This window comes from Orycteropus afer, unplaced genomic scaffold (assembly GCF_000298275.1).
Source record: "Orycteropus afer afer isolate SDZICR_OR568_19922 unplaced genomic scaffold, OryAfe1.0 scaffold00325, whole genome shotgun sequence".
In the NCBI taxonomy this organism is placed as follows: domain Eukaryota; kingdom Metazoa; phylum Chordata; class Mammalia; order Tubulidentata; family Orycteropodidae; genus Orycteropus; species Orycteropus afer.
Genome location: NW_006921912.1, coordinates 1705923 through 1712175, shown reverse-complemented (window position 1 = coordinate 1712175; position 6253 = coordinate 1705923).

Here is a 6253-nt window from a genome sequence, read left to right as displayed (position 1 = left end):
TCAGACCCGACTCATAGCGACCCCTCCTTGGGTTTTCAAGGCAGTATCACTACGGGAGCAGATTGACCAACCTTCCTTTCGAGGAGCAGCTGGTGGGTTTGAACCGCCAGCCTTCTGGTTAGCATTCAAGTGCCTTAGGCACTACGCTATCAAAGTTCCCAAACAATTTTTAGAATTGCATTTTTATTTATCTATTGGTTTTTAAGTGTTTCTCTTTATATAGATTTTTTAAGTGGTTGCTTTTGTGTTAAATTTTACATACATGACTTATCACAAGCTATTAGTGTTGCATTTTACCAGTTTGAATAAACTATAGAAACTTTACCACAAACAATGTTGTAAGTTTTGCTTCAGTTGTCAAAAACAATTTCAAAAACTCAAGAGGATTAGGAAAGTATACTTTATTTACCCATATTTTTACTTTCTATTGTTCTTTCTTCCTTCTTATGTTCCAAGATCATTTTCTTTCTGTTTACAGAACTTCTTTTAGCCATTCTTTCAGGGTAAATCTACTGATGACAAAGTCTCTCAGTTTTCCTTCATCTAAGTATGTCTTGATTTCACCTTCATTCCTGAAGGATATTTTCACTGTAACTAGAATTCTGAGTTGACAGTTCTTCTCTTCTAGAACTTGAAAACGTTTTGCCACTTTCTTCTTGCCTTAATGATTTCTGAAGAGAAATCCAGTGTCATTTGAAATATTTTTCCTCACAGGTAGGTTATCATTTCTTTCTTCATGCTTTCAAGATTCATTTTATTTGTCTCTAGTTTTCAGAAGTTTGATGTAATGTGTCTTGGCATGGATTTCCTTGGGTTTATCCTTTTTGGGGTTCACTCAGTTTTCTTATTCTGTAGGTTTATGTTTTTTTATTTTGACAAATTTGGGAAATTTCAGCCATTATTTCTTTGAATACTTTTTCCAGCCCATCCTCTTTCTCCTCTCCTCTGGCACTCTGATGACATAAATGTTAGATCTTTCATTATAATTCTACAGGTTTTTGTCCTTTCACCCCTCTTCAGGTTATTTTTCTTATTGGGTAATTTCTATAGTTCTATCTTCAAGTTCAAGGAGTCACTGGGTGGCACAAACTTAAATGCTTGACTGCTGGCTGAAAGATTGGCAGTTCAAACCTACCCAGAGGCACCCTGGAAGACTGGCCTAGCAATCTGCTTTGAAAACCCTACAGAACAGTTCTACTCTGCACACGTGGGGTCACTATGAGTCAGAATAAACTTGATTGTAACCAACATCATCAACAATATTTTTGGTTTCAGGTCCCTGGGTGGCACAAACAGTTTATGCTCAGCACCTAACCTAAAGGTTGACAGTTTGAACTTAACCAGGTGTGCTTCAGAAGAAAGTCCTGGCAATCTGCTTCCATAAAGATTACAGCCAATAAAACCCTATGGAACTGTTCTACCCTGTAACACATGGGGTTGCCATGAGCTGGAATTGACAGCTCTGGGTATGTTTTTTTGTTTGTTTGTTTTATCTTCAAGTTTACTGATTCTTCTGTCCTCTTCATTCTATTGAATCCATCTATCCAGATTTTTATTTTGGTTATTGTATTTTTTCAGTTCTAAAATTTCTATTTGGTGTCTTCTGTTTCTTTGCTGTTGACGCCAACTTGATGGCAACAGGCAAAGATAACAACTAATTTATTTCCTGAGCCTTGCTCTCTCTCTCTTTTTTTTTCTTTTTCAATGCATGTTTGTAATTGTTCATTGAAGCAGTTTTATAATGATTCCTTTAAAATCTTTGTCAGATAATTCTAACTTCACTGTTTCCTTCCTTTTGGCATCTGTTATCTTTTCTCATTCAAATTGAGATTTTCCTAGTTCTTGGTATGATGAGGCATTTTGTTTTAGTTTTTAACTGAATCCTATACATTGGGTCTTAAACATTTTAGGTTCTAAGTTATGGACTCTGAATTTTACTTCAATCTTCTCTTTTAGGAGGCCTCCTTTGATATTGCCCTGGGGGGATGAAGGTGGAGCTGTGTTGTTATTGCCAACAAATGGGTATTAAATGAATAGTTCCTTTTAGATGCTAAAGCAACCAAAAATTATCTCCAACCTATGTGACTAGTCTGGGAGCTCTGGGAGCTTAGTGGCTAAGTACTTGACTGCTAACCAGAAGGCTGGCGGTTCAAACCCACCAGCCACTCCTTGGAAGGAAGATGGGGCAATCTACTTCCATAGTGATACTGCCTCAGAAACCCAAGGAGGGGTCCCTATGAGTCGGGTCTGACTCGAGGGCACATAACAACAACAACAACATGTGACTAGTCTACCAGAGTCTACTGCATTTTTATCATTACCATATGTTCTTTCTTATTTTTACCCTGAACAAAGTGACTTTGGGAGACTATAATAATTTACCCTCTTCCTCATCCTGCTCCTCTCTTCCTGAGGACCACCTGCTTGCAAGTTGTCCTCGTAGATATCTGCTGCCACAAATGGTATCTTAAGGAAGTTGACCATTTGAAAGCAGGGCTGCACCTTGACTGGCTGACAATGATCACCAAAGGTCATTTTTCAGGCCATTATGGGCCACCAGTCCAGTCTTGAGTAGCATAAACCCCTACTTTTGACCAGTTATATTAAGGCTGGCACTTTCTTTGACAAACTCTGCCTTAACATTGGCTTTTACTGAGAAACAAAACATTTTCAGATCCATGGTCACCTTGATTATCTATCCTTTGACTATGTTGACTGGAGGGAATTACTAAGCAATTCTTAGAAAGATTTCAAGTGTCTGACATATTTTAGATAATAGTTTCTTTAATTTTTATAAGGCTTTACTTGACCCATCCATTCATCCTTTTCCACTCTAAGTTACTCAATATTTGGTATCATGATGCTTACCATAACTATGAGTTACGTATATACCCACATACATCCATATTTATACACACACACACACACACACACACACGATGCTAAGGATTTTGAAGGTCAAACTTACTCTGTTATATTCATTGACATTTTTTAAGGAGTTTGATCCTTGACATCTATATTTTGCTCTCATTCATTATGGGCATTCTCTCAGTTGTGGCCAATATCTATTCCTAGTATGTTGTGTAAGATCCTGCACATACAATAATTGTTCTACTTACTGAACCAACTTACTATGGCCAGGCACTGTGTTAAACTTTTTTTTCCCTCTTCTTCTTTTTTTAATGCAATTTATTGAGAAATAATTTATGTACAGTGAAATACACAAAACTAAAGTGACATGGGTCAATGCTTTGCTTTTTTTTTTCTGCAGTGTTCCGTCCCCTCCCCTCCAAACCCTGGCAACCAACAAATAAAGTTTCCCTCCATATATAACCTTTCCTTGACCCTTCACAACAGCAGACTAATACTATATTTTTCCTTCTGTGATTGACTTATTTCACTCAGCATAATGTCCTCCAAGTTCATCCATATTATGTGGTGTTTTGCAGACTCTACATTATTCTTTAGTGCTGCGTAGCTTTCCATTATGTATATGTACCACAGTTTGGTCATCCACTCTTCCACTGATGGGCATGTAGGTCGTTTCCATCTTTTAGCTATTGTAAATAATGTTGTGATGAACATGAGTGTTCCTATCCTAGCTCTCACCTCTCTAGGATATATACCTAGTAATGGGATTACTGGGTCAAATGGTAACTCCAATTCCAGCTTTCTAAGGAATAGCCATATTGCTTTCCACTGTGGTTGTGTCATTTCACAGTCACAACAGCAGTGTACGAGAGTCCCAATCTCTCCACATCCCCGCCAGCATTTGTTATTTTCTGTCTCGTTGAACCTTGCCATCAGTGCTGGGGTGAGACGGTATCTGATTGATTGTTGTTTTGATTTGCATCTCTCTGATGGCCAATGATTGTGTGCATCTCTTCATGTATTAGCTAGCCACCTGAATATCCTCCTTGGTGAAGTGTCTATTCATGTCTGCTGCCCATTTTTCAATTAGATTGTCAATCCCTTTGCTGTTGAGGAGTTGGAGTTTTCTATAAATCTTAGAGAAAAGTCCCTTGCCAGATACGTAATTATTGACAAATATGAATTTGTTGCTGTCATTTTTGTTATGTGCTTTTTTATAGTGTTGATTTCTCTGTTCCATATAATTTTCTATGCTGAGTTTGTTTTGTTTCTGAATCGTGATATCACTTCCTTCATTGCTATTGTTTTAATATTTGCTAAATATTTGTGCTGGTCCTCTTTTTAATTTTGATGTGAAGGTTTATCATTTTTCTTTGAGGTTACCATGGGATTTATAGTTTTCTTTCCAAATTTCGAACAGTCCATTCTATCTTGTAGTTGTCTTGACTTCTCTACTGTCTAGAAGTTCTGTAACGACACAGTTTTTTTTCCCTCTTTTTGGTTAGTAGCTGTTCTCATTTGTCAATTGATGTCTCTGGTTCCCTGTTTACAATCTTGTAGGCTTATTTACTTTGGATACTTCCATAGCTGTGTTGGTTTCCGGATTATATCATCAAGTGTGTTAATGGTCAGCTGTTGTTGGCTGTTGTTGCTTCTCTGTCCAAAAGGTTCCCTTTAGCATCTCTTGTAAGATTGGTCTGGTTTTAACAAATGTCCTTAATTTCTGCTTATCTGGAAATGTCCTAATTTCACCATCATATTTGAGGGACAATTTTGCTGAGTACATAATTCTTGGTTAGAAATTTTTCTCTTTTAGGGTTTTATATATACCATCCCATTGTCTTCTCACTTGCATGGTTTCTGCAGAGAAATCCGAGGTTGGTTTTATTGGTTGCCCTTTGTAGGTAACTTCATTTTTCCCATGTTGCTCTCATGATTCTTTCTTTGTCTTTGGTTTTGGTGAGTTTGATGATGAGTTTAAGTATGTCTTGGTGATTTTCTTTTGGGGTCTATCCTGTTTGGGGTTCATTGGACTTCCTGAATGAATATATTCTCATCTTTCATCATACCAGGAAAATTTTCTTCCAACAAATCTTTGACAATTTTCTCTGTGGTTTTATTTCTCTCTTCCTGTTCTGGGATTCCGATTACACGTAGGTTATTCCTTTTGATGGTATCCCACATGAACCTTAGGCTTTCTTCATTTTGTTTTGATCTTTTTTCTGATTGATCCCTTTCCAAAGAAATGTTCAGGTATTTGCCTTCAATCTCACCAATTCTGTCTTCTATTGATTCAATTCTGCTCCTTTGCCTATTCAATGTCTTATCTATTTCTGAAAATTTAGTATTAATCTTCTGGATTTCTGTGTGTAAATTTTGTATCATTTCTAATTTTTTATTTATTTTATAATTTTGTTCTTGTATTGTCTTTTGAATTTATTCTAGGGTTTTCTCTGTGTTTTCCTTGATCTTTCTCTCAATTTATTGAAGATACCTAAATATAATTCTTTTGAATTCCTTTTCAGGGAGCTCCAAAGCTGCATCTTCCTTAGGGATATATTTTATGTCTGTATCCTGGTCCCTTGTTTCCCCTGCTTTATCTTGCTTCTTTATGTAGACTGTGGTGCTCTGCCATCTCTGAGGCATTATGAGGTTTTTGTGTTTATATTTACTTGGTGATTATATGTTGGAGTGACTTGCCCACAATTTTCATTTTCTTTGTTTTGTTTGTATATTATCTATGCAAACAGGGTACTGTGCTGGGCTCCTCTATTCACTAGTTGACAGCACTCGTACACTCACCACCTGTCTCCTTTCCTGTTGTCAGCCTCTTGTATGTCTCTGCCGACCTTGGCAAACAGAGCCTATTCCTAGGTCCCTGGAATCCAAATAAGAATGCTATCACTTTAAAATCCAAAATGGTTGCCACTTATAAAGATTCAAAATGGCTGCACCCTTGGTCACCTTAAATATCCAAAATCGCTGCCGTGTGTTAACAATCAAAATGGCTGTGCCCTCTGGACAGCAGAAAGTCAACAGCTCAGGTTGTCACCCTTCTTACTGTTTCCCTTCCTAGTCATTAGCCACCAGTGCCCTCATCCCTGCAGCCCTTGGTGACCAGGGCTGATCTTTAGGTCAATTCTCAGATCCCAACACCACTTGGAAATATTCAGGCTGTTGGTCCCATCAGAGTAGTTGACAGTCTGCAGCTCCGACCATCTCTGTACTCACTGTTTTCGTTCAGGTTTTTCCACTAGTTGGTGCCTAATCCACTTCTGTATAGTTCCTTTCAAAGCTCAGGGCTGCAGGATTATCTTCTGTATTTCTGTCAATTGGTTTTCCTTTTCTTTGTTGAAGAGGGTCTGTGTTGCTTTTCTGCCTA